This window comes from Eubalaena glacialis, chromosome 11, assembly GCF_028564815.1.
Source record: "Eubalaena glacialis isolate mEubGla1 chromosome 11, mEubGla1.1.hap2.+ XY, whole genome shotgun sequence".
Taxonomy (NCBI): domain Eukaryota; kingdom Metazoa; phylum Chordata; class Mammalia; order Artiodactyla; family Balaenidae; genus Eubalaena; species Eubalaena glacialis.
In genome coordinates, this window is record NC_083726.1 from 2,420,589 (window position 1) to 2,448,581 (window position 27,993).

Consider the following 27,993-nt stretch of genomic DNA (forward strand, 5'->3'; position numbering starts at 1 on the left):
CGAGCTGCTCACCTGGCCGTCCTGGCCACAGGTCCACGGTCAGGGAGGCAGTGGTCAGACGGGGGAGCCCAAGTCTGCACCTGCCTTCAAGCTCGGACCCACGGTGACCACAGGACGTCTCCGCAGCCGACCAGCAAACTCCTTTTTTCTTTGAGTCTGTGGCCAGTCTGGGTTGGGTTACTGCCACTTCAAGACAGGGGTCCTGGGACACAGAGGCCCTCGTGCCAGGTGAGCGCACGTCCGGGCAGGTGGATCTGTGTGTGGAGAACCGCCTTCATGGGCGGACTCAGCACAGATCCGGGGTCCCGAGGTCTCACTGCTCCTGGAAACCTGATAAAATCTGGCCCCAAAGGGGAGGCCTTTCCTCAATTTGATGATGACTGGCCAGCAGGTGGGTGGTGCTAAGATGCCGGTGAGGAAACGGATGACAGCGCAGCATCCTGCGTGCGCCCACCTGGTCCCAATACTTCTCCTCTGGACCCCCACCCCTGGGCCTCCGGTCCCCCCAGTGCGGGACGGCCACACGGCTATGTGATCTCCAGCTCCGCCTTCTTGTTTTTTCACAGAGAAAAGGAGGAAAAACACCTAAACCGACCATGGACATTAAAATTGGCCTCACAAGTAATAAACTGATTTGATTTTGCCTCAGGGATGGGGAGCAGGGCCATCACCCGGAGTGGATGCTTCGCCACTGGGTGAAGCCCCCTCAGGAGGCTGCTCCCCAGCGGGAGGGGCTGCCACCCCCAGTGTCCAGTTGTGCCTGGTGGATAAGGCCAGGTTAGAGCAGGAGGTGGCATCACCATGTGCCTGGATTTGCCACGTCCAAGAACCCTGAATACAAATGGTATTTCATTCCCATCGGGGTTACTGTTTCTTTCTTCTCTTAATTTGCTAGAATAAAGAGAAATAACGTTGATTGGTTCCTCTAACTTTCAATAATGAGTCAGAAAAGATAAATATGAAAGGCCTCAAATTAATTCCAAGGAGCTTAATTATTTTTTTTCCTCGGATGCATTCTGTCTGAAATGAGTTTTCCTATCTTCCGTGTGTTAGAGCAGCCCCCTGGCATGGTGAAAGTTTATTTTGGGCTTGGGGAATGAATTTGCAATGAAAAACTTGCTGTCATAATCATCCGCATTTGCATAATATGGGCCCTTCATTAGTGCGCAGAGAATAACATCAGTCTGATAATCGAATCAGTTCCTCTGCTATTGGCTTAGAGTTGGTGAGAGACCCATAGTGTCTGGGCTGATAGACGGAAAGCAGAGGCGGTGAGGTTGGGCTGACTGCAAGCTCTGAGTCGGGCTGTCCGTGGAGATGCTCAGAGACAGAAACCTTGTCTTCCTGACCATGCAGGTGGCTCCCCCAGGCCCACAGGTAGAAATGCTGCCTTTGATGTCATCGGTGTTTTCATGGAGTGGCATAAATTCTGGAATACGAAATAGCTCTCCTGAAGTCAAAATTTCCCAGGATGGACTTTCTTAGCAACCTGCACCAGCAAAACTGTGCAGGAAACTATGCAGAAGTGCCACCATCACCAACCCCCTAGACACACACATGTGCACATGCACACAACATATACACACTCAGGACACACATTCACCATGCACGTGCACACACCACACACACACAGGTACGTGGCACACGGCACACACCTATGTACAGGCTCTTTGTGCATACACACATGCACACACACACACACACACACACACTCCCTTCAGATTGTCCTCACCCCTGATTTGTTTCATTTAGTGCCAAACTGAAATTCAGGCCCAGCGTGGGCTGGATTCAGAGCCAAGTGCAAAACGTGGAAACTATACATTGATTTCCAGATAGGGAACTGCAATTAGAAACAACTAGAAATAGAAATAATTGCTCCAAATCCAATTTCTTTTAAGAAAGAAATGTGTAATCACCAAGGTAGAAAGTCTTTCTGGAGCGAAACTACTGTGTATAAAGAGCAGTGCTTGGTGTTGGGGGGAAAAAGTACACCGCAGGGGACCCGCCCTGGTCTGGAAGATGCACACGGGAAGGCACAGCTTGAAGCTGTCGGGAGTCTTCAGAGCCCAGCATGGCCTTGGTCCCTCTCACTCCCTTCCCCTTCCCTCCCTGATCTCCAGCTTCCTCTGAACCAACGATGCTCTCACTTCACAGGTGTGGCGGGACCCTCTGCAAGGAAGGCTCTTCCCTGGCGTGCACATGCCACCCTCACTCCCCCAGGACGCCTGCTCCTAGGCCACCCATTGGGAGGGCTCCTCTGTCTTAGAGGGCAAGATCCTGGCTTTGCTGTGCCCTGTCCCTGCTGCCTGGAGGGTCACAGCCATGCTCCATGAATATTTCTCGAAGGGCTGAATGAGCAAAGAATGCTTTGCTTCCAATATATATATATATTTTTAATATTTATTTATTTATTTATTTAGGCTGCACCGGGTCTTAGTTGCAGCACGCAGGATCTTCGTTGTGGCATGTTTAGTCGCGGCATGCGTGTGGGATCTAGTTCCCTGACCAGGGATCGAACCCGGGCCCCCTGCATTGGGAACACGGAGTCTTACCCACTGGACCACCAGGGAAGTCCCCCAATGTGTTTTAAAGATGAGAAGTTAAGGAATCTAATTCCTAGAGAAGCTGCCTGACATCCCCAGAGGCACATGGCAGTAAACCACAGAACGTAAGCCTATTTGCTGATTCTTGGTAGCAAAGCCTTTTAACCCCTCTGCCATCTTGCCCTCGGGATCTGAGTGCTCAGGGAGGAGAGAGAAGGATGTGCAGAAGAACGGGGGAGGGGCAGCAAGATAAAGTGATTGGTTGCTTTTTTATTTGCTCTGATAACGGCTGCCTTTTAATTGGGTGTTCAGATCATTTGTATTTAATGAAATTATGATATGGTTGGGATTTAACCTACCATTTGGCTATTTGTTTTCTATTTGCCCTGTTTCTGGATTCCTTTTTTTTCTTCTACTCCCTTTATTTGGATGAATTGATTATTTTTGTGAGTGCATTTATCTCTTTTATTGACTTACCTATAATTTACAGTTGTGTTGTTTTTGTACTTACCTTGTGGTTATAGTACAGATCTTTATTCTCTTATGGTCTACCTTCAACTATTCTCCTAGAGTGTAAAAACCTTACAACAATATACAGTTGACTTGAACAACACAGGTTTGAACTGTGTGGGTCCACTCTATGCAGCTTTTTTCAATAAATACCTACATGATTACACAATCCTCAGTTGGTTGTCTCCAAGGATGCAGATGCACAGATACAGAGGGTCAACTGTAAAGTTACACGTGGATTTTTGACTTCAAGGAGGGTCAGTTCCCCTAACCACTACATTGACCAAGAGTCAAAGGTACTTTCATCCTGTTCCTTCCAGGTTTTGCACTATTTTTGTCATTTATTTTACTTCTACAAATGGTATAAACCTCATAATACTTTGTCACTATTTTTTCTTCAAACAGTAAAGATTCTTTTAAAGAGATTTAAGTAGTAAGAAAAACATGCCTTTAATATTTCCCCATGCAGTTTCCATTGCTGACATTCTTTAACCCCTTATGTAGACACAGATCTCCATCTGCCTATAGGACTTCCTTTAGCATTTCTTGTAGGATAGGTGTGTTGGTGCTGATTCTTTCAGTTTTGCCTGTCTAAAAAGTCTGGTTTTTCAAGGTATTTAATCAGGCTAAAATTTGACAGATTCTTTTCTCTTTCAGTGCTTTAAAGATGTTGCTTTTCAGATTATGGTTTTCTCTGGATATATGTCCAGGAGTGGGGTTGCTGGATCATATGGTAATTCTATTTTTAGTTTCTTAAGGAACCTCCATACTGTGCTCCATAATGGTTGCACCAATTTACATTCCCACCAACAGTGCAAGAGTGTTCCCTTTTCTCCACACCCTCACCAGCATTTATTGTTTGTAGATTTTTTGATGATGGACATTCTGACCGGTGTGAAGTGATACCTCATTGTAGTTTTGTTTTGCATTTCTCTAATAGCTAGTGATGTTGAGCATATTTTCATGTGCTTATTGACCATCTGTATGTCTTCTTTAGAGAAATGTCTATTTAGGTCTTCTGCCCATTTTTTGATTGGGTCATTTGTTTTGTTTTGTTTTGTTTTGACATAGAGCTGCTGAGCTGTTTGTATATTTTGGAGATTAATCCCTTGTCAGCCGCTTCATTTGCAAATATATTCTCCTGTTCTGTGGGTTGTCTTTTCTTTTTGTTTATGGTTTCCTTCATTTTGCAAAAGCTTTTAAGTTTGATTAGGTCCCCCAATGTTTACTGCAGCAATATTTACAATAGGCAAGACATGGAAGCAACCTAAATGTCCATCAACAGAGGAATAGACAAAGAAGATGTGGTACATATATACAATGGAATATCACTCAGCCATAAAAAGGAATGAAATAATGCCATTTGCAGCAACATGAATGGACCTAGAGATTATCATACTAAGTGAAGTAAGTCAGACAGAGAAAGACAAATATCATATATCACTTATATGCACAATGTAAAAAGTGATACAAATGAATTTATTTACAAAACAGAAACAGACTTACAGATATCGAAAACAAACTTATGGTTACCAAAGGGGAAACTTGGGCGGGGGGGCAGGGGGCAGGGATAAATCAAGAGCTTGGGATTAATATACACACACTACTATATATAAGATAACCAACAAGGGCCTACTGTATAGCACAAGGACTCTACTCAATAGTCTGTGATAACCTATATGAGAAAAGAATCTGAAAAAAAAAAAGAATATATGTGTATGTATAACTGAATCACTTTGCTGTACACCTGAAACACAACATCGTAAATCAACTATACTCCAATATAACTTTAAAAAACACTGAAGAAAAAAAAAGAAACATTGAAAGTAGAATTAAAAGAAAAAAAAAAAACTAAAGATGTTGCTTAACCATCTACAGACTTGTATTATTTCTAAGTTAAGTCAGCTGTCATCCTTATCTTTGTCCCTCTCTACGCACTGTGTTCCTTTAACCTGGCTATTGTTTTTAAAATAAAACAATTTTGAAATAATTATAGATTCATAAGAAGTTGTAAAAATATTACAGAGGTAACAGGTGCTCAGAATCCTACAGTGGATTACATCTCACATAATTGTAATACAATCTCAAAACCAGGAAATTGAACTTGGTACAATGTATGTGCATGGTTTTATGTCACTTTAGCATAGGTGTGGATTATTGCAACCACCACCAAGTTCTAGATACAGAACTACTCCATAGCCACGAAGATCTCACTCATGCTACACCTTTATCATCACACCCACCTTCCTTTCTTGCACCATCCCTAATCCTTGATGATCACTAATCTTTTCTTTTTTTAATCTATATGAGATTATACAACATGTTACCTTTTGAACCCAAGTTTTTTCATTCATCACAATGTTCTTGAGATTCAAGACTCACATAAGATTTGCATATTTCAAAGTCTGATCCTTGTTTATTATTGAGTAGTATTCCATTATATGAATGGATCACAGTGTTTTTAACCATTCACTTATTGAGAAACATTTGGTTGTTTCTAGGTTTGGGATATTACAAACATAATTGCTATGAACAATTGTCCACAGGTTTTGTGCAGACATAAGTTTTTATTTCTCTGGAATAAATACCTAGGAGTGTAACTTCTGGGTCAAATTGTATGTATACATTCAGTGCAAAAAGAAACTGCCAAGTATTTTCCAGTATGACTGTACCATTTTTCACCCCACTAGCAATGCATGAGTGGAGTTTCTTTCATCTATGGCAGTTTTTGATATTGTAGTTATTTTTTATTTTAACTGTTCTGATGAGTGTGTAGTGATATCTCATCATGGTCTTAATTTGTATTTCCCTAATGATAGTGATGTTAAATATCTTTCATGTGTTTACTTGCCATCTGTGCATCCTATTCAATGAAATGTCTTCATGTTTTTTGTCCATTTTCTATTGGATTTTTAAGTTTGGGGAGGTGGTAATTTTTATTTAATTTTTTAATGGTGTGTTTTGAGAGTTCTTTATAGATGTCAGACACCTGTCTTTTGTCAGGTATGCAGTTTGCAAATATTTTCCCCCAATCTACAGTTTGTATTTTCATCCTCTTCACATGGTCTTTTGCAGAACAAACGTTTTAATTTTGATGAAAACCAATTTATCACTTTTTTTCTTTTTGAATCATGTGTTTTGTGTCATTTCTAAGAAATTCTTACCATGCCTTAGGTTTCAAATATTTTCTCCTATATAATCTTCTAAAAGTTTAATGTTCTATATCTCATGTTTAAAGGAGGATACATTTTGAATTAATTTTTGTGTAATCTGTGAGGTTTAAACGGAGATTGTTTTTCTTTTCTCCCTTTTGTATGTGGATTTCCAACAGTGCCAGCATTTCCCCTTTGTCATATATCTATTGACTATACTTGTATGGAACTTCTTCTAAGTTCTTTGTCCTGTTCCTTTAATCTGTGTGTCTGTCCTTCTGCCAATACCATGCAGTCTTGACTACTGTTTCTGTATAATAACTCTTGAAATCAGGTAGAGTGATTTGCCCACTTTATTTTTCTTTTCCAAGGTTGTTTTGTTTTCTAATTTCTTTGCATTTCCATATAAATTTTTGAATAAACTTGTGTATATCTACAAAAGTATCTTGCTGGAATTCTTATAGGAATTAGATTAAACTAGTATGTCAGTTTAAGGGAGAATTGACATCTTCACAATGTTGAATCTTCAATCCATGATTATCGTATGTCTCTCTCGTTATTTAGATCTTCTTTGATTTCCTTCACCAGCATTTGGTACATTTCAACATTCAAGTCCTTCACATATTTTGTTAGATTTACACCTAAATACTTATTTTTTGACCAATTATAAGTGGCATTGTATTTTTTTTTAAAGATTTATTTATTGATTGATTGATTGATTGATTGCTATGTTGGGTCTTCGTTTCTGTGCGAGGGCTTTCTCTAGTTGCGGCGAGCGGGGGCCACTCTTCATCGCGGTGCGCGGGCCTCTCACTATCGTGGCCTCTCTTGTTGCGGAACACAGGCTCCAGACGCGCAGGCTCAGTAGTTGTGGCTCACGGGCCTAGTTGCTCCGCGGCATGTGGGATCTTCCCAGACCAGGGCTCGAACCCGTGTCCCCTGCATTAGCAGGCAGATTCTCAACCACTGCGCCACCAGGGAAGCCCGGCATTGTATTTTTTAAGCTTTGGTTTTCACATGCACATTGTTAGTGTATGGAAATACAGTTAATGTTTGCATGTTGACTTTGTATTCTGTGACACTGATAGATTCAATTATTAGAAGTAGGTGATTATTATTTTTGTGTATGGATTCCTGTGGAGTTTCTATGTAGTCAGTCATGTCATCTGTAAATAGCAGCCATTCTATTTATTTCTTTCCAACTTGTACAGTCCTTATTTCCTTTTATTGACTTATTTTTCACTGGCTAGCACTTCCAGCACTGCACTGAATAGGAGTGAGGAGAGAAAAAATCCTGGTCTTATTCCCACTCAGGAGAAAATCACTCAGTCTCTCACCATTAGGTAGAACCTTATTTAGAGGGTATTTTGTAGATGCTCTTTATCAAGTTAAGGAAGTTCTCTATTCCTAGTTTTCCAAGAGTGTTTTTTTTTTAATATATATAATGAATGGATGTTGAATTTTGGTAGATGCTTTTTATGCATCAATTGATATGACTGTGATTTTTTTTCTTTAGCCTATCAATATGGTGTATTGCATGTATTGATGGTCAAATATTGAGCTAGTTTTGATCCCTGGACTAAATCTCACTTGGTCACAGTGTATAATTCACTGGTATATCATTGCATTATGTTAATAATTCTTGACAGTATTTTGATAAGAATTTTTGCATCCATAGTCATTTTGAATATTAGTCTGCAATTTCTACTTTTGATTTTTTTCTGGCTTTGGCTCTGGTATCAATAACACTGGCCTCAGAAAATGAGTTGAAAAATATTCCATCCTCTTCAATTTTCTGGAAGAGATTATCTAAAATTGGTATTAATTCTTTAAATGCTCAGAAAATTCTCCAATAAAAAGACTTAGGCCTGGAGGTATCATTTTTGGTCTATTTTGCTGTGATTCTTTCAACTTACTGAAATTGAATGTTTATGTGTTTTGCCAAATCTGGAAAATGTTCAGCCAATTTTTTTGAATACTTTTCAGCCCCACCGTCTTTCTTCTCTCTCCTGGGACTCCCCTGACACAAGTGTTAAATCCTCTGTTATATTTCTCCCTGTCCCTAAGATTCTGTTGATTTTTATTTAATTAGTTAATTTTTTAAAATAATTTTTAGTTATTTTCTCTGTTGTCCAGATTGGGTGATTTCTATTGTTCTATGTCCAGCTCACTGATTCTTTCCTCTGTCTTTTTCATTCACTGTTGAGCTCATTGAGGATTTTTATTTCCATTATTTTATTTTCAGTTCTGTAACTTCCATTTTCTGTTCTAAATTTTTATTTCTGAACTTTTTGATTTCTTTGCAGAGACTTTATATATTTTTCATTTGTCATAAATGATTTAAATTGTTCTTCGAAGTATTTTTGAGATGGCTTTTTAAATATCCTTTTCAGACAATTCTAACATCTGTGTCGTCTTAATGTTGGCGATGATTTTCTTTTCTCATTCAAGTTGAGATCTTAATGGTTCTTGGTATGATGAGTGATGTGCAATTGAAAACTGGACACTTTGGATATTATTTTATGAGATTCTGGTTCTTATTTAAATCTGGTGTTTTAGTAGGCCTCTCTGGTGGGGGCAGGTGAAGCACCCTGCACCCCATCACTGGGTGGAAGTCCAGGATCTAAATTGGCCTCCACTCTGGGAGGGAGCTTCTCATGCTGCAGGGGATATGGGAGTTCAGACCCTCCCTTAGGCCTCTGCAGACCCCTCCCTGGCTGCTAGGGGGAATGGTGTGCCTTGTTACTGCTCCCCACACAGCCCTCACTGACCTGTGGCAGTGGGAGGTGGCCTCCATTCCTCTGAGTGGTGGTGGAGGTCCTGACCCGCTCACTAGGCCTTCCCTGACAACATCCCTTTGGGAAGGGGGAGAGGTTTCTCACTACCACTGGGTGGGTGTGGGGCTCCTCCCTGACACTGGGAGGTGGGGAGGCAGGGGTTTCCCTACTCGGCCTCTTGGGTGTGACCCCAGTGGGGTAGAGGAAGTGTTGGGATACCTTCTTACAACCAGGAAGAGAGGAAGTCCACAATCTCTTCTCATCCTTTGCTGGCACAGGTGAGGCTACGGCCACAGCTTTTACTATGGTTCTTGCTGGAATAGAGCAGTTATCATCTGAAATGTTTCTGTCTTTCTAGCCTTCTCCCTCCTGTTCTTTGGGGAGATTTTTGTCTGAGCCTGATGGTGTTTCTGGGTTGCCAGCTTCTCCAGTCTGGGACATATGAGCCAAAACAAAGCCCAGGAACACATTGCAGTTTTGTTTTCTCAGTCCCGAGGTCCCTAGACAGTCTGTCTTCCCTCTACCTTTCAGAATTGTATTGTGTTTGTTTTATATATGATCACCAGGATATGTATGTGTTCTTAGCAGGAGGAATAAGAACAATTATGCCTACTCCATGTTTCTGGAAGTGAAGCTTCCTCCTCTGGCTTCCCTTAAGATTTATCTTAACCTCTGCCTTGAAGCAATTTGATTTTGATATTGTTTGGTGTAATTTCCTTCATGTTTCTTGCACTTGGGGTTCTTTGAGCTTCTTGGATCTGTGGGTTTATAGTTTTCATCAAAATAAAAATTTTTTCCAGCTGTTATTTCTTTAACTATCTTTTCATCCTTCTGCTGTCTTCTGTCTATCGGGGTCTCCAATTGCACGTGTATTAGCTTTCTTGGAGCTGTCCCACAGCCTGACAATGCTCTGCTTAATTTTAAGTTGTTTTTGTGGATGTGTCCTCAAGTTTATTAAGCATTATTTCTTCAGCATCTAGTCTGCTGTTAATCCTTTATGGAATACTTTTCATATAAGACATCATAGTTTTTAATTTCATCTGGGATTTGGTTTGATTTGGGAGACATTTTTATCTTTCATGTCTCTATTGAACATAATCTTTCCTCTAGGTCTTCCGACATAAGGACCATAGTTATAATTACTATTTTAATAAACTTGTCCACTAATTCTTTTATCTTTATCAACTCTGGGTCTGTTTTTATTGACTGATATTTCTTCTCACTACCAAGTCAAACTTCTTGTGAGTTCTGTACTGAAGGCTCTGTAAGGTGTGCGATCTTCTACTCTGGCTGGTGGGAATGGAAACCCTTCCTGCCTTGTGTGAGCTTTTGGGATTGTTTTTGCTGATTCTCTCATTTTCCTCCCACTGTGTTGGGTAGTTTCTTCACATGCTTGTGTGGATCAGTAGTCAGTCTGAAAGGGAAGCTTCTTTACTTCTTCTGAGTTTTCTTGCTGACACTGTGCCCTGCAAACTCTGGCTGCCTTGGCCTCTCTGAATGACCAGTCCCATCTCCTTGACTCCAGGAGCTGGCCATGAAACCAGCAGAATGTGTCTCAGGACTTCTTCTGTCTCAATACAGAAAGAAGTCAGTGAGAGGCAGAGTGACAGGTAAGGAAAGAGTTTATTAGAATAAGACACTTGTGAGAAGTACAAGTGGGCAGGCAAGGGAATGCCGCCCCAAGGACTTAGTTGGCTACAGTTTTATAATCAAAGGAAGAATGGGGAGGGGGAGAAGACCACCTTCTTCCTCATTCTTTTTTTTTTTTTTAATGGGGATATATGTATATGTATAGCTGATTCACTTTGTTATACAGCAGAAACTAACACACCATTGTAAAGCAATTATACTCCAATAAAGATGTTAAAAAATGAAAAAAAAAAGAAAAGAAACAGGATAAACAAAAGTGTGACAGAACTTCAGCTAAGTGATTAGAAGGTAGGAAGAATGGGGGCAAATGAATAGGCCACTGGCCTGACTAACCCAAGACGTCTTCACAGGCAGCACTAGAGTTCTGAAAGACTTGGGTGTACCTTGTGTAAAGCCGACAAAACTCCCTAAGTGGAGGGAATATCATGGATATGAAGTAGAAATCAGCTAAAGACATTTATTGAGTGCCAATTGTGTCATATGCTAGTCACTAGAAGAACATGAAGTAAAGATACTATTGTTATAAACTAGTAGGGAAGATTACATGTTCTCATGGAAAAAAAAAAAGACAACCCATGTAGTAACAGATGCCAAATACAAATAGATGCCAAATATTGTAGTGAAAACGAATACCTAATTGCAGAAGGAAGGCTGAATTAAATGGAAGGGACTTTGAAGTGGGATCAGGGCCTAACATGACAGAGAGAAAAGGAGAGATATGATATAACTCAGAGATGAAATCTGGGGGCAATGGGAATTTGCTGGGAACAGAAGGATCGTGATAGGATGGTGATGAATATGTTGCTGCTGGTGAAGATGATTTTATTTATTTATTTATTTTTATTCTTATTAGTCATCCATTTTATACACATCAGTGTATATGTGTCAATCCCAATCTCCCAAATCATCACACCACCACCCACACCTCCATCACTTTCCCCCCTTGGTGTCCATACGTATCTTCTCTACATCTGTGTCTCAATTTCTGCCCTACAAACAGGTTCATCTGTACCATTTTTCTAGGTTCCACATGTATACATTAATATACGATATTTGTTTTTCTCTTTCTGACTTACTTCACTCTATATGACAGTCTCTAGATCCATCCACATCTCTACAAATGACCCAGTTTCGTTCTTTTTTATGTCTGAGTAATATTCCACTGTATATATGTACCATATCTTCTTTATCCATTCGTCTGTTGATGGGCATTTAGGTTGCTTCCATGACCTGGCTATTGTAAATAGTGCTGCAATGAACATTGGGGTGCATGTGTCTTTTTGAATTATGGTTTTCTCTGGGTATATGCCCAGTAGTGGGATTGCTGGGTCATATGGTAATTCTATTTTTAGTTTTTTAAGGAACCTCCATACTGTTCTCCATAGTGGCTGTATCAATTTACATTCCCACCAACAGTGCAAGACAGTTCCCTTTTCTCCAGACTCTCTCCAGCATTTGCTGTTTGCAGATTTTCTGATGATGCCCATTCTAACTGGTGTGAGGTGATACCTCATTGTAGTTTTGATTTGCATTTCTCTAATAATTAGTGATGTTGAGCAGCTTTTCATGTGCTTCTTGGTCATCTGTATGTCTTCTTTAGAGAAATGTCTATTTAGGTCTTCTGCCCATTTTTGGATTGGGTTGTTTGTTTTTTTAATATTGAGCTGCATGAGCTGTTTATATATTTTGGAGATTAATCCTGTGTCCGTTGATTCATTTGCAAATATTTTCTCCCATTCTGAGGGGTGTCTTTTCGTCTTGTTTATGCTTTCCTTTTGCTTCCTTTGCAAAAGCTTTTAAGTTTCATTAGTCCCATTTGTTTATTTTTGTTTTTATTTCCATTCCTCTAGGAGGTGGATCAAAAAAGATCTCGCTGTGACTTATGTCAAACAGTGTTCTTCCTATGTTTTCCTCTAAGAGTTTTATAGTGTCCAGTCTTAGATTTAGGTCTCTAATCCATTTTGAGTTTATTTTTGTGTATGGTGTTAGGGAGTGTTCTAATTTCATTCTTTTACATGTAGCTGTCCAGTTTTCCCAGCACCACTTATTGAAGAGACTGTCTTTTCTCCATTGTATATCCTTGCTTCCTTTTTCATAGATTAGCTGATCATAGGTGTGTGGGTTTATCTCTGGGTTTTCTATCTTGTTCCATTGATCTATATTTCTGTTTTTGTGCCATTACCATATTGTCTTGATTACTGTAGCTTTGTAGTATAGTCTGAAGTCAGGGAGTCTGCTTCCTCCAGCTCCGTTTTTTTCCCTCAAGACTGCTTTGGCTATTCGGGGTCTTTTGTGTCTCCATACAAATTTTAAGATTTTTTGTTCTAGTTCTGTAAAAACTGCCATTGGTAATCTGATAGGGATTGCATTGAATCTGTAGATTACTTTGGGTAGTATAGTCATTTTCACAGTATTGATTCTTCCAATCCAAGAACATGGTATATCTCTCCATCTGTTTGTATCCTCTTTAATTTTTTTCATCAGTGTCTTATAGTTTTCTGCATACAGGTCTTTTGGCTCCCTAGATAGGTTTATTCCTAGCTATTTTATTCTTTTTGTTGCAACGGTAAATGGGAGTGTTTCCTTAATTTCTCTTTCAGATTTTTCATCATTAGTATATAGGAATGCAAGAGATTTCTGTGCATTAATTTTGTATCCGGCAACTTTACCAAATTCATTGATTAGCTTTAGTGGTTTTCAGGTGGCATCTTTAGGATTCTCTATGTATATTATCATGTCATCTGCAAACAGTGACAGTTTTATTTCTTCTTTTCCAATTTGTATTCCTTTTATTTCTTTTTCTTCTCTGATTGCCATGGCTAGGACTTCCAAAACTATGTTGAATAATAGTGGTGAGAGTGGACATCCTTGTCTTGTTCCTGATCTTAGAGGAAATGCTTTCAGTTTTTCACCATTGAGAATGATGTTTGCTGTGGGTTTGTCGTATATGGCCTTTATTATGTTGAGGTAGGTTCCCTCTATGCCCACTTTCTGGAGAGTTTTTATCATAAATGGGTGTTGAATTTTGTCAAAAGCTTTTTCTGCATCTATTGAGATATTCCTATGGTTTTTACCCTTCAATTTGTTAATATGGTGTATCCCATTGATTGATTTGCATATATGGAAGAATCCTTGCATCCTTGGGATAAATCCCACTTGATCATGGTGTATGATCCTTTTAATGTGTTGTTGGATTCTGTTTGCTAGTATTTTGTTGAGGATATTTGCATTTATACTCATCAGTGATATTGGTCTGTAATTTTCTTTTTTTGTAGTATTTTTGTCTGGTTTAGGTATTAGGGTGATGGTGGCCTCATAGAATGAGTTTGGGAGTGTTCCTTCCTCTGCAATTTTTTGGAAGAGTTTGAGAAGGATGGGTGTTAGCTCTTCTCTAAATGTTTGATAGAATTCACCTGTGAAGCCATCTGGTCCTGGACTTTTTTTTGTTGGAAGATTTTTAATCACAGTTTCAATTTCATTACTTGTGATTGGTCTGTTCATATTTTCTATTTCTTCCTGGTTCAGTCTTGGAAGGTTATACCATTCTAAGAATTTGTCCACTTCTTCCAGGTTGTCCATTTTATTGGCATAGAGTTGCTTGTAGTAGTTTCTTAGGATGCTTTGTATTTCTGCAGTGTCTGTTGGAACTTCTCATTTTTCATTTCTAATTTTATTGATTTGAGTCCTCTTCCTGTTTTTCTTGGTGAGTCTGGCTAAGGGTTTATCAATTTTGTTTATCTTCTCAAGGAACCAGCTTTTAGTTTTATTGATCTTTGCTATTGTTTTCTTTGTTTCTATTTCATTTATTTCTGCTCTGATTTTTATGATTTCTTTCCTTCTGCTAACTTTGGGTTTTGTTTGTTCTTCTTTCTCTAGTTCCTTTAGGTGTAAGATTAGATTGTTTATTTGAGATTTTTCTTGTTTCTTGAGGTGGGCTTGTATAGCTATAAACTTCCCTCTTAGAACTGCTTTTGCTGCCTCCCATAGGTTTTGGATCGTCGTATTTTCATTGTCCTTTGTCTCTAGGTATTTTTTGATTTCCTCTTTGATTTCTTCAGTGATCTCTTGGCTATTTAGTAATGTATTGTTTAGCCTCCATATGTTTGTGTTTTTTTTGCATTTTTTTCCCTGTAATTCATTTCTAATCTCATAGCATTGTGGTCGGAAAAGATGCTTGATATGATTTCAATTTTCTTAAATTTACTGAGGCTTGATTGGTGATCCAAGATGTGATCTACCCTGGAGAATGTTCCATGCACACTTGAGAAGAAAGTGCAATCTGCTGTTTTTGGATGGAATGTCCTATAAATATCAATTAAATCTATCTGGTCTATTGTGTCATTTAAAGCTTCTGTTTCCTTATTAAGTTTCTGTTTGGATGATCTGTCCATTGGTGTAAGTGAGGTGTTAAAGTCTCCCACTATTATTGTGTTACTGTCGATTTCCTCTTTTATAGCTGTTAGCAGTTGCCTTATGTATTGTGGTGCTCCTCTGTTGGGTGCATATATATTTGTAATTGTTATATCTTCTTCTTGGATTGATCCCTTGATCATTATGTAGTGTCCTTCCTTGTCTCTTGTAACATTCTTTATTTTAAAGTCTATTTTATCTGATATGAGTGTTGCTACTCCAGCTTTCTTTTGATTTCCATTTGCATGGAATATCTTTTTCCATCCCCTCACTTTCAGTCTGTATGTGTCCCTAGGTCTGAAGTGGGTCTCTTGTAGACAGCATATATATGGGTCTTGTTTTTGTATCCATTCAGTGAGCCTGTGTCTTTTGGTTGGAGCATTTAATCCATTCACGTTTAAGGTAATTATCGATATGTACGTCCCTATGACCATTTTCTTAATTGTTTTGGGTTTGTTTTTGTAGGTCCTTTTCTTCTCTGGTGTTTCCCATTTAGAGAAGTTCCTTTAGCATTTGTTGTAGAGCTGGTTTGGTGGTGCTGAATTCTCTTAGCTTTTGCTTGTCCGTAAAGCTTTTGATTTCTCTGTCAAATCTGAATGAAATCCTTGCTGGGTAGAGTAATCTTGGTTGTAGGTTCTTTCCTTTCATCACTTTAAGTATATCATGCCACTCCCTTCTGGTTTGTAGAGTTTCTGCTGAGAAATCAGCTGTTAACCCTATGGGAGTTCCCTTGTATGTTGTTTGTCGTTTATCCCTTGCTGCTTTCAATAATTTTTCTTTGTTTTTAATTTTTGTCTATTTGATTACTATGTGTCTCGGCATGTTTCTCCTTGGGTTTATCCTATATGGGACTCTCTGCCCTTCCTGGACCTGGGTGGCTATTTCCTTTCCCATGTTAGGGAAGTTTTCGACTATAATTTCATCAAATATTTACTCGGGTCCTTTCTCTCTCTCTTCTCCTCCTAGGACCCCTATAACGCAAATGTTGTTGCATTAAATGTTGTCCCAGAGGTCTCTTAGGCTGTCTTCATTTCTTTTCATTCTTTTTTCTTTATTCTGTTCCACAGCAGTGAATTCCACCATTCTGTCTTCCAGGTCACTTATCCCTTCTTCTGCCTCAGTTATTCTACTATTGATTCCTTCTAGTGTAGTTTTCATTTCAGTTATTGTATGGTTCATCTCTGTTTGTTTGTTCTTTAATTCTTCTAGGTCTTTGTTAAACATTTCTTGCATGTTCTCGAGCTTTGCTTCCGTTCTTTTTCCGAGGTCCTGGAACATCTTCACAATCATTATTCTGAATTCTTTTTCTGGAAGGTTGCCTATCTCCACTTCATTTAGTTGTTTTCCTGGGGTTTTATCTTGTTCCTTCATCTGGTACACAGCCCTCTGCCTTTTCATCTTGTCTATCTTTCTGTGAATGTGGTTCTTCCTCATTCTTGAGTAGATGTCAAGCTTCCATCATCAGCTCCTCTTCCACGTCAGACAGGGGAGTTTTCTTGTCCCTACATGGTCAAGCCAGGACTGTCATGGCACAACAAAAATGAGCAAAAAGGCAGTAACATACACTAAAATATGGTAAATAATCTCAGGTTTCAGTATAATGTCACCCTTTCCTTATTTTGTTTTTAGTGCACACAGAGGAGGGTGTCCTAGGAATCATTAACTTTCTGAGCTCACTGGGAAGGATGTGGGTCTCATTTTACCATTGTTTTATTGTTTTGGGACATGTCTCATGCTTCTGTTGCATGGTTTTGTTGCTAAGCAAGCCTGCTTGGTTTTGTGGTTAAGCCTGCTTGGTTTTGTGCTTTCTTGAGTGATCATTAACTTACAGGCATCTGCCATACTTTTTTCTATTTACAGTCCAGTAGTGGGATTAACTATTTAATCACATACTTTGTCCCTTTACTCTGTCCCTATCAGCCGGGCTCTGCCTGGATGCATCCTCCCTGGCTGCAGCCTGGAAACTCCTCCTGGTGTAGCCTCAGCAGCCATAGTCTGACCATGTGGGTTTCCCATCTCTCAGGAATCACCATCTGGGGCTTCCTGAGACCCAATGTCTTTAAAACCATGTTTCATACATTTTATCCAGTTTTTCAGTCGTTGTATGTGGGAAGGTTAATCTGGTCCCTGTTCCTCCATCATGAGCGTAACCAGAAACTCCTGGTCATTGATGTAAATACAGCACACCAATGCTCTCGGTCAGTTCCTGACCTCCCCAAGCCCGAGAAATGCAGGACGGCAATCCTGGAGTCTTGTGGGCCTGGGGATTTAACACTGCTTCACTCAGAGGCTCAGGGAAACCCACTCTGCGATTCATTTTGAAAAGTATACAACAGAAACGGGGGCGGGCATGCGGTGGTGGCACAGAACCCCGTCAAAGACAACACTGGGGGCAGAACACTGGCTTGGCTTTGCCTAATCTATTTTTTAGTTTTCTGCTAATGGCAGTGATGTCAGGGTCATCTTGGGATCACACAGAGAGCTTCAGGATAGACATTCCTGGGAGAAATCCTGTTACCATAGGAATGAGAACACCGGTGTAACAAACATTTCTTGATGGGTTGATTAAGACCTGATGTCTTCTGGTCTTCTGTAGCTTTGACGCCTCCAAACCATCTTCTCTATGGCTGTGAGAGTAGGAGCTCTTTGCCCACTCCCTGTTTTAAAATATTTTGTGGCTCTTGTCCCAAAACATAAATCTGATCTTATTTTTGGCCTTTAATAGCTTTCTCAATCTACCTTTCCATCATCACCTCCTAATGCTTTCCTCATAACTCTTGCAACTTCTTTATTCTTGGCCTCTGGGAAAACATTGGTAATTTTCTCATTTATCTTCCTTGCCAGTTAGAATGGCTGCATAGAATGCTGTACTGTTACCACACACTGATTTCCAGTGTTCCTCCAGCTTTGCATGTACTTGAGAACTGAGGGTAAACACCTACCCTGGGGAGAGCACAGACCTACAACCAGTTCTAAATAATGAACATACTGCTGGGTTGAGTGATGGTGCAGTCGCTGGCTGGGAGCTTAGGATGAGATGGGGAGTTATCCCTGTGGCTGGTCCCCAGTACATCCTGCCCATGGCTCACTGATGGCCAGCAGCCCTGCAGGTGAGAACCAGCTTTCCTTTGAGAGAGGGAGTTTAGAGCCTTAGGTCACACATGGGGGTCATTGGCCAACCCAGCCTCATTCTAGAGGAGGTTTTCAGGGAGAAGGAGATAATGGTCTGTACACCGAGTGGGTAAATTAGTGGGGTGGAGGCACCCAAGAACAGGGATGATAGAATGCGTGCTTGGGGACAAACACCCAGATAGGACATGCTCCCGAAGCCTGGCTGGGCTAGGAAGCCAAATCCAGCTGGAATCAGAGCACAAAAACATTCAATGTGATGTTTGCTTAGAGCGGACCAGAGACCAGTGTAGCCCACGTCCTGGCTGAGCTGAGTCTTTAGTAATAGTAATAGCAATTTTGACAACAGTCATAATAATTTCAGCCGAACTTCACTTCCCTACTTAGGAAGTATTTTCTTAGACACTATTTCATTTCATTTCATCCTCTGAGGGTTACCCAACCTTCATTTTCTTTTTATTCTAAATTCGATTTATTATATGCATATTTTACAAATAAGCATTAAAGTACATCATTTATTTTTCGAAATGCTTAATTTTTATTTCTTTTCTTTCTTCCCTTTTCACTATCTTCCTTACACCCCCAATATCCACTGCCCACCCCCCCCCAAACTTCAGCGTTAGGAAATCCATGCTATCTAGTCTTCCGAATTCAGTTACCTATTATATATATATATATCTCCCCACACATGCATGCATGCACACATGCATGCATGCACACATGACTGTCACATGCACAAATGAGCAGTGCATGTATATGTAAATACACATATGCATATAGACCCCCATACATAATGGGCAGCCTTTATATTGTGTCACTGTTTTACAGCAATGACTTTTATCAAACATGCCTTTCAGCACCTTGCTTTTCAAGCTCGGCAATGCCTTGTCAATCGCCTGGCAGGGCTCCGGTTTACCCTCCTGAATGACTGCTTACTGTTCTACGTTGTGAATTTCCACAAAGCTATTTACTTTCAAGTTTCCGTTTCGACCCTTCCATGTGAACATGAATGCCGTTGAATGTGAACTTTGTAGCAGCTGCACGCGCTTTTCTATTAAAAAGATAATCGCACTTAGGTTTTGTTTTTCTTCTTAAAGATAAAACTTCAGAGAGCCCTGGTGTAAAAATACAAAATTCATAAACTTCATGATGAGTTCAGAAATCAAGTGGAGTTTGCAAAGCAGCAGCTCAGTGAATTGGAAGAAGTTCCAAATCCCTTTGAAATGCAAGTTTTAAGAATTCAGACCGTGCAGGGTCTAGGAAAGTTAGTGCTGCTGCTATTTTTTTTTTTTTTTTTTTTTTTGGTCTCTCTCTGTTTCTGAACTTCAAACCATTTTAAGAAGCTGTAAATTATTTTTCCCCTTAGTAATATCTACTTAGCTCCTGCTATGTCCGTAGCTGTGCTGCGGACTGGCGGGAGAGAGACAGTCTCAGACCCAGCACAGATGCGCCTTGTGCTTCAGACCCTGGTCAGGGGATGCAGGACATGCATCCTTGCTGAGGTCTGAAGGGTCCTGATGGGGAGTCGGGCACAGAGGGGAGGAGAAGAGGCCAGGGGTTTGGTGGGTTAATCACCACCAAGCATCTGCAACTTCCCTGGGTCCTGGGGAGTCAACCTTCCAAGAACAGATGACAACCCCGCCCTCAAGGAGCATGCTGTCTCCTGAGAAACAGACTCTCTCTGGGTCCGTGGGTGCTGCTCCAGAAGCACTCATGGGCAATGGCACAAATCTCCATCGGGTGGGGATGACATTCGTGCCTCGGTGGACACCACGGGGTAAGAAAGAGGGGGAAACAGACCACTGCAAGCCGAGCAGGATGGAGTCTCACCCTTTGTTATCTCACTCAGATGCTTCCCAGGGCATGGAGGGTGAAGCCCAGTGTACCCGTGGAGGTGGAACAGAAGGCAGAGGACGGTGCGCCCACCTCCCTGGCCACCGCTCTCACCTGTTCCCTGACCTCAGTCACTCAGCCTCCTCTCTGTTGCTCTATATCACCAGCTCTTCCTGTCCGCTGCTCCTCATTGTATGTTTCTGGCCTTTTATGTTTGCAGCCATGTGATAGGAACACGGGGACCCTACTCGCCCTGGTCCCCCACCCCACCACATGCACAATTTTGGAGGCATGGTGTCTACAAAAGCAAAATGCTTAACTGACAATTTGGCTTCACAGTTCAATTACATGATCAGGAACATCAGGACGAGAGACAAGTGACTCTGACACCACATCAATAAGAAATTAGATGGAAATCCAGGAGGGCAGGTGGGAAATTCCTCCATGCCGTTCTGCACTTCCAGAGAAGCACTGAGGAAAGCTGGAGTCGTGGAGTTCTCCTCTGACACAGCTGAACAGCCGTGGGGCAAGTTAACCCTCACCCAGAGGGTCAGTGAGGGGCTTGAACCCATCACTCCCCAGGACCCCCAGGACCCAAGGTGGGCTCTGGAGGCCAAGTTGTTTGTCATCCATCTCTTAATGTGGTAGCAAGATGCTGAGTAAATGAAGGTCACACAGGTAGGGGCTCTGTCTGTGGTCTTTTCCCATCGCCAAGGTTGAACCTCATGGACTTGCAATAGTCAAGCTAGGAGTTGCCAGTGTCATAGGGCTCAACAAAATATTCCTTTATCCATGATTAATTTTCCCCAGAAATTCTGCTGTGATGCTCCCAGAATAACATGCAAGCCTGATGACGTGGTGATAGTTGACCCCCTCAAACCTGCTTGCTTCCCAAAGCACCCTGAAAATCAGGTAGAGAAACCCCAGAAGGGAATGTAGGATCAGGACCCCCTCCCCAACCAAGGTGGTATCCAAATGTGGAGGATCCTTAGCTGGTGGCTCTGCACAGAGCATAGGATCATGTCATGGTCAGCTATATTTAAGCCCAAAATAAGGCATCGGAGGGGGAGGAGTTGCTTAGCTGTAAGAATGGGGTGGTGGTTTGGGTGCAGACACTTCGATTTGGGTGAACTAGAGATTGCCAACACCCCACAGTGATTCTTTCACCCAGCAGTCGCAGGACCTCAGCACAGCCCTGATGGACACCAGCCCTGCTCCTCAAGGCAATGGTCTATGAGCGGCATGGCAGGGGTCACCCGTTATGCCCAGTGCAATCACCACTTCACGCAGGCCCGCCCAGTTGATCGACCACTATCTCCCGTCCACCCTGACCTCCTCAGGTGTCTGCTGGTCATCCCCACTCTCCATCTCCCCGGACACCTCCACCTCCTGTGTGGTGTCCTGTCCCGAGACCAACACAGCAGCCTTCTAAGCACCATCCTGCCTCTGCGGCTGGACCTCCTCACCACCAGCTTTCCCCAGGCCCCTGCAGGGGCATCTGGTCACAGTGCCCCAGGCAGAATTGCGGAGCGGCCAGGACTCTGGGTCCTGGGTTGCATCTGGACTCCACGCCCACCGGCTCTATGATGTCAAGTGCATCATCTGACCCTTTGTGTCCCATCTCCTCACCTGTGGAATAACAGCATTTACCTCCTGGGGTTGCACTGGGACTCAAGCTGATTAAAATGTCAAATGCTGTACAGGGCGTGGTGAACATCCCAGAAATGTCCACTCCTGGCATTTATGTGCATTCACTGAAGCCCTGGTCGCAGGCATTTTGTGAGGGTCAAACAGCATCTCTGCTGCCGGGAACCCCTGGGCTCCCAGGATGAAGGGAGAGCTCCTGTAGAGCTCCAGGGATCTAGGCCCAGCTCCCCCATGTTCCAGCCACACAGAACTTCTGCTCTTCCCAGAGGAATCTCATCCCCCTTCCAGGACAGCCTGTTGACCTCAAGTGGGATTTCATCTTGACCTCCATCTGGGAGGAGAGGCAGACAGAGGTAACAAGAGAATAAATGGCATCAAAGATTCAGGGACCGGTGATTTGCAGAAGGAGTCTTCTTCAGGTCCTTCTATGGCTGCCCAGCCGCAAGGATTTTACCCGTGGGTAGGAGTCTTCATCTGGCTGGCAACACCACATCCCTTGAAGAACCCACAGTCGGCTGTTTCTGTCCACAATTGTGCAGCTACCCTCCTCTGCTCCTTTTCTGTTTTCAAGCATGAGGTGTATGTTACCTCTGTGTCCTGGCAGATGGGAGCCGACGAGATTATCAAACAGAATAGGGAACCCTGGGCACCAGAAACGAGTAATAGGGGATTGAGGGCCTGATTAGAGGCACTGATCCCAGAAACGATGCGGTGGTTTCAGCTCCAAGTGGTGGCAGGAAGGTAATCCCAGGGCTGGGCACAAGGACATGAATGTATGCTCCGGATGTGAGAACCTCTTCGTGAAGACGTTGCTTAGTAACATAGATGTTAGCTCGCCTTTTGACCCCATCCCGAGTCTCCAACGTGGACCTCCTCCACGGCATACTCACCCCTGGTCTGCTCTCTTTCCCCTGGGAGGCAGACCCCTCCAGGCGCCCAATGAACCTTTTGGGTGGTTCTGGGATGCAGCCTCCCCACCAGAGCACCGTTTCTTGGAAGGGGCTTCCTAAGGCTCTTAGAGAGGAAGGAACACGGGCCAGGAGCCCACAGAGCCACGCCCAAGTCACAGCTGCTGTTAACCCACTGGGAGAATGGGAAAGTAGTGGATGGGAGCCTGCAGCACGCAGACGGCAGCCCTCAGCCTGGCTGCTGGACTGAGCTCTGTTTCAGCCTAATAGGCGGGGGTTCTCCTGCTCCCAGAACCCTTGGGACCAAATGAGTTTCAGAACTCAGCATCCTTCAACATCTAAAATATACATGATGCACATAAAACATTTTATGTAACAGCCCCGGGGGTACAGACAACACCTGTAATCAAACACAGACATATGAATAGTCATGCCAATTGGGTCAGTCAAAGGCCATAAAGAACCTCAGGCAGCTCAGGTCAGATTTGTCCCCAGAGGCCTGCAGGTCGGTTGGGTTTTGCCGTTACATAAGATCCATGAGTACTTCAGGCATCCGGGCCTGTGAGGGTGCTCGCCCTGCAGGTGAGAGATTCTGAGCCTAGACCACCTGTCGAGTAACCCCAGGGAAACTATGGCTTATGGGGGCAGAGCTGGCATCGCAGCTCACTTGTGTCTTACTTCAGTCTGTGTGGGGCTCTGCCACCCAGCCACACAGTCCCTGAAAGCCCAGCGTGAATAGTGACGTCCAGCACACAGGTGAGCTGGCCTTGCGGGGAGGCTGGATGCACAGGTCACTTCCTTGTCGGCTGTTCTGTTTCCTCACCCAACAGGGAGAGTGTGTCACCTCTCCTCAAGTCTAAGACATGTGCTTCTGAAGTTGGACATCTTGTTATGCGTGTGTACATTTAATTTGAGAGGATTTTATTTCCCACTGCCCCAAAAGCTCTTACTAAGACTCTGACATCTTACTCTCTGGTACCATAGAACAGTAGCTGGTGTCAGAATATGGAGGTCACCTCTGGGCCCAGCTGCCAGGAGATTGGACAGGTAGATTCTATGTAAAGCACCCAAGACAATTTTGGGGGGGGGGCAAAGGGGGACATTAATAGTGCTCAGGAAGTGGCACGTTCCATGAGTAGCATCTGACCTCAAAGAACTCAGGCTCCAGAAGGAAGGAAGTCAAGGTACAAACAGCTCTAATAGGAGGCGGAAGGAGGTCGGTGCTGGGCTAGTAGGACGGCTGAGGTGCTGGGGGAACATATGGGCTGCAGGGAGGAGGAGCTGATTACCAAGGATGGCATTTGGGGGTCCTCTGAATCTGAGAGCCTCTGTGAGTGGAGATCAGGCCCTGGGTGGAGGGAGATGGAGTGGGATGGTCAGCCCTGGGGTCCAGCCTTTCTGAGATGCTGCCTAGAGGTGTTCTGTGCACACTCGGTGTGTCCTTAAGGTGGTCCTTCAGGTCTGAGCTGTGCTGGACTCACTGAGAGGTCAGTTCTCTGCATCCTCTGGAAACCCATCTTTTTCAGAAAACTTCATATACTGACACCAGTGACCTTTGGGACTGATGCTCACAGGGGTACCTGGCTTGCCTGGGAGAACAGGTCCTGGATCGGAAGGCAGAGGCCCTGTTCCAGCCCATCCCAGGCCTGGGCTCACCTGCTGTGCAGCTTCCCCTGCCCCTCACCCTGCTCCCATGTGCAGCCTCATCACCTTTACTGAAGAGACCCCGATTACCCAAAACTCTCCAGGTCACAACGAGAACTCCAGGAGCAAAGGAGCATCAAAATGCCCTTGAAGGGAAAACACCTGTGAGAAGCATCACTCCCTGTCTAGTCCCTTATAAACACCTGCACAGGTGCTTTTGTGCTCCAGGCTGGGCACCATGATTCCCCAGGCCAGGAACCAGGATGTCCCCATGGAGACACCCCTGCTGCAGGACCAGCAATACTGAGCTTGTCCCTGCACAGGCAGGGCTTGATTTCCTCTGGACCTGAAACTGGCTTTTATTTTGTGGAAAGAGCATGCAGGTGGGGTCTGAAAGCCTGTCATCTGGCACCTGGTGTGTGTGGGAAGTGATCTCTCTCCACCTTGTGCCATGAACATGATGGCACCTGAAAGAAAGGATGCTCAACAATGGGTGACAATCCTTACTTGATTTTGTGTCTGCAAATTTCAGTGTCTGCCTGGAGATATTATTCTGTCTGATTTATGGACACTTTGCTGTCTGCCCACAATAATTGCTTTCCCTTTATAGGTGGCTTATTTGGGTTTATTGGCAGATTTGAATTCCAGTGGACATTTAGAGAACCATACAATAAAGCACTTAACTAAACGTTGTCACAGGAAACTGTGCTGAGGCCGGCCTCTGACGTAGGACCGCAGGCTCAGCCATAGGAGACCGCCTCAGAGGATTCCAGCCAGGAGGACTGGGATGCAGCGCAGCCAGAGCTGCCCAGGTTCCCTGTGCTGTTGGTACCAGGATCTGAGCTCAGAGAGTAGCAGAGACTGGGAAAGGATGGGGGTGAGGTGGGGCAGGGCAGGGAGCAGAAAGAAGATTCCATATCATGGCAGGAAGGGCAAGAAAGATGACGGTGATGCTGCTGCTGTTGCTGATGATGACGGTGACGATGGTGATGATGGTGATGACGATGGTGATGACGATGATGGTGACGATGGTAATGATGGTGATAATGGTGATGATGACAGTGATGGTGATTGGTGATGACGACGATGATGGTGATGATGGTAATGATGGTGATAATGGTGATGACGACCTTGATGATGATTGGTGATGACGATGATGATGGTGATGATGGTGATGATGACGGTGATGATGATGATAGTGATTATAATAAAAATAATAATTGTCATGTTCAGAGTTGTGGTAGTCATAGAATCACTACTGGTGCTTAGTGACTGGGAGCGAGCCATGTGCTGGGCATTGCATGCTACTTTCCAGATATCCATGTTTAATCCTCTCACCAACACTGTGAAGCCGGGACCAGTATTATCCCTGTTTTGTAGATGAGGAAACTGAGGCTCAACCATATTGCCCGTCAGAGTCCAGGTCTGTCTGAAGCCCAAGCCCACGTCCTCACTACTGTGCTCTCCTCCCTACGGTGCAGCAGGAGAATGGGACCCATAGAGGAGAACCCTGAAGAATTACAGGTACAATCCAGGTGGGGAAGTTTAGAGAAGGCTTTGAAGGGCAGGCTGAGGATTTGGGGCTTAATTCAAGCCAGTGATGGGAAACCAATTTAAGAATTCTTACCCTACTGGAACAGGAGCCGAACTTCCTAGGGTGATTGGCAAAGGGCTGGGAGCCCTGTAGGTGTGTGCTCAGGTAGAGAGACCCAGGCTTGGGTAGGAGAGGGCCAGGCAGGTTTCCAACCTCAGCGGCTTCATTGCGTGGGTGCATTTTTTACCTAATAAGCTCAGTCAGAACTGAATTCTTAGCTGGGGTGGGTGATGTGTACAGTGGGACCCCCGTATCCTCAGGTTCTGCCTCTCCTGGTTCAGAGGCAGATTCAACCATCCACGGATGGAAGGATCAAAAATATTTCCACCCCCCAAATCCAGAAAGTTTCAAAAAGTAAAACTTGAATTTGCTGCATGTAGGCAACAATTTACATAGCATTTACATTGTAGTTACAACTATTTACATATCATTTACATTGTATTAGGTATTATAAGTAACCTAGAGATGATTTAAAAGTGTAAAAGATGATGTGCATAGGTTATATGCCATTTTATATAAGGGACTTGAGCATCCGTGGGTTTTGATATCTGTGGGGGTCCTGGAACCAATCCCCCATGAATTGTGAGACAACCGACTCTATCTGGTTGTCCACTCGGAGCTCCATGGCCCACTTCCTGCGTGTCAGTGCAGGAACAGTGCATGGAGGAGTCTTCTACGAAGAATGTAAGGAAGACTTCAGGACCACAAGTGAAGACAGTCCACAGTGGAGAACACTCCACCTCTGCACAGGAGCCAGGGACATTGCGCTGACACTGACAGCCAAGGCTTCCAGCAACATGCAAGGCGGAAATTCCACGATGGCAGGAAAAGGAAGACAAGGCTTGAGGCCAAGTGGGCTGCGTTTCCTCTCTGCTCGTGGTCGGAGCTGTGTTCATCGTCTGTCTCCAGAGCTCGTGCTGCTCTGGGCCGGGTCGGGTTCTGATTCCCTACTCTCAGCCCTGGAATACATGCTTGCTTATGTCCTTCTAAAGCATCCGTTGACCCATGTCCACGGGGCTTGCTTCTGTCTATGGCTGTAAAAATACTGCTTTCCACGGTGCTGGTCAACCTGGGGAGGGCTGCCAGTGGCGAGCCAGGCTCCACGGCCCCATCCTCCACCCCTGCACCAGGAGCTTCCCTCTGGGAGGCTGGGTGCAGAGGCTGCCCTTCGCCCACCTGGGTCCAAGCCCAGCTCAGACAGGGCAGGCATGAGTGACCTCCTGGCACCCAACTTGGGCGCCTTTCTTGATAAGGAGGAGCAAACAGCCAGATTCTGGGGCAGTCGAGAGCCTGATCTGGATTCCCAGGTGGCTGGGGCCCAGAAGGAGCTTTGTACGGAGGTACATGAGCAGAAATGCTGCTTAGCCCATTGTGATCCTATTAGGAGCGGAGAAGTTAATGAATAGTGTGTTCTTTCTTGCTTTCCCTGTCTGCCTCCGGCACATTGTGTTTATCTACTTACTTATGGAAATCCAGGCCTTCTTAGCAAGCAGAGCAGAGAAACAATGTCTTGTCTTCCTGCAGCGCTGGCTCAGATCACTCTGCTCAGGCACAAGCCTTGACTGGGCTCCTTAAGACTCAATCAGATGTCCTTAACCCTTCCTCCGCCCGGACGCTTGTTGTTTTATGTGGGCTCTTTAAGGATGTGAGAAACAAAGAGCTGCTCAAAGAACAAAAAAATTCCCTGGGAAGGACTTTTATTAAATTTTATTATAAGCTTCTAGAGGCACAGAGTGAGAAGAACAGCTGCAGAGTTGGGCTACAGAGTAAGGAGCTCGCCAAGGGCATTCAAAGTCAAAGACGCTGTGGCTGAGCCATCTGGCCATGTTCCAAAGGTACAAAGGCTGGCTCCCGCCCTGTGGTTGTCCTGAGTGCCTCGCTTCCCCCAAGGACTCAAGTGCAGTGGATCAGAGCGAGAGTCCAATGGTGTTGGCCAGTCTGCCACCATCTGGCAGAGTCTTCTGCTGGGTAGAGCCTTCCCCGGAGGATGCTGTGGGTGTGGATTGGGCCCAAGGGAAGATGCGTCCTGGAAGATCAGGGACAAGTGTTGGAAAATGGAACTGCCTTTATGTGATAATGACAGCAGTTACTTCTTTTTGCGCATTGATCACGTCCCAACACTGTGATGAGTGTCAGGTGCAGACACCCAGAGCTGTGACAGGTGACCCCAGCGCTTAGTGACAAAACCCGCCATTA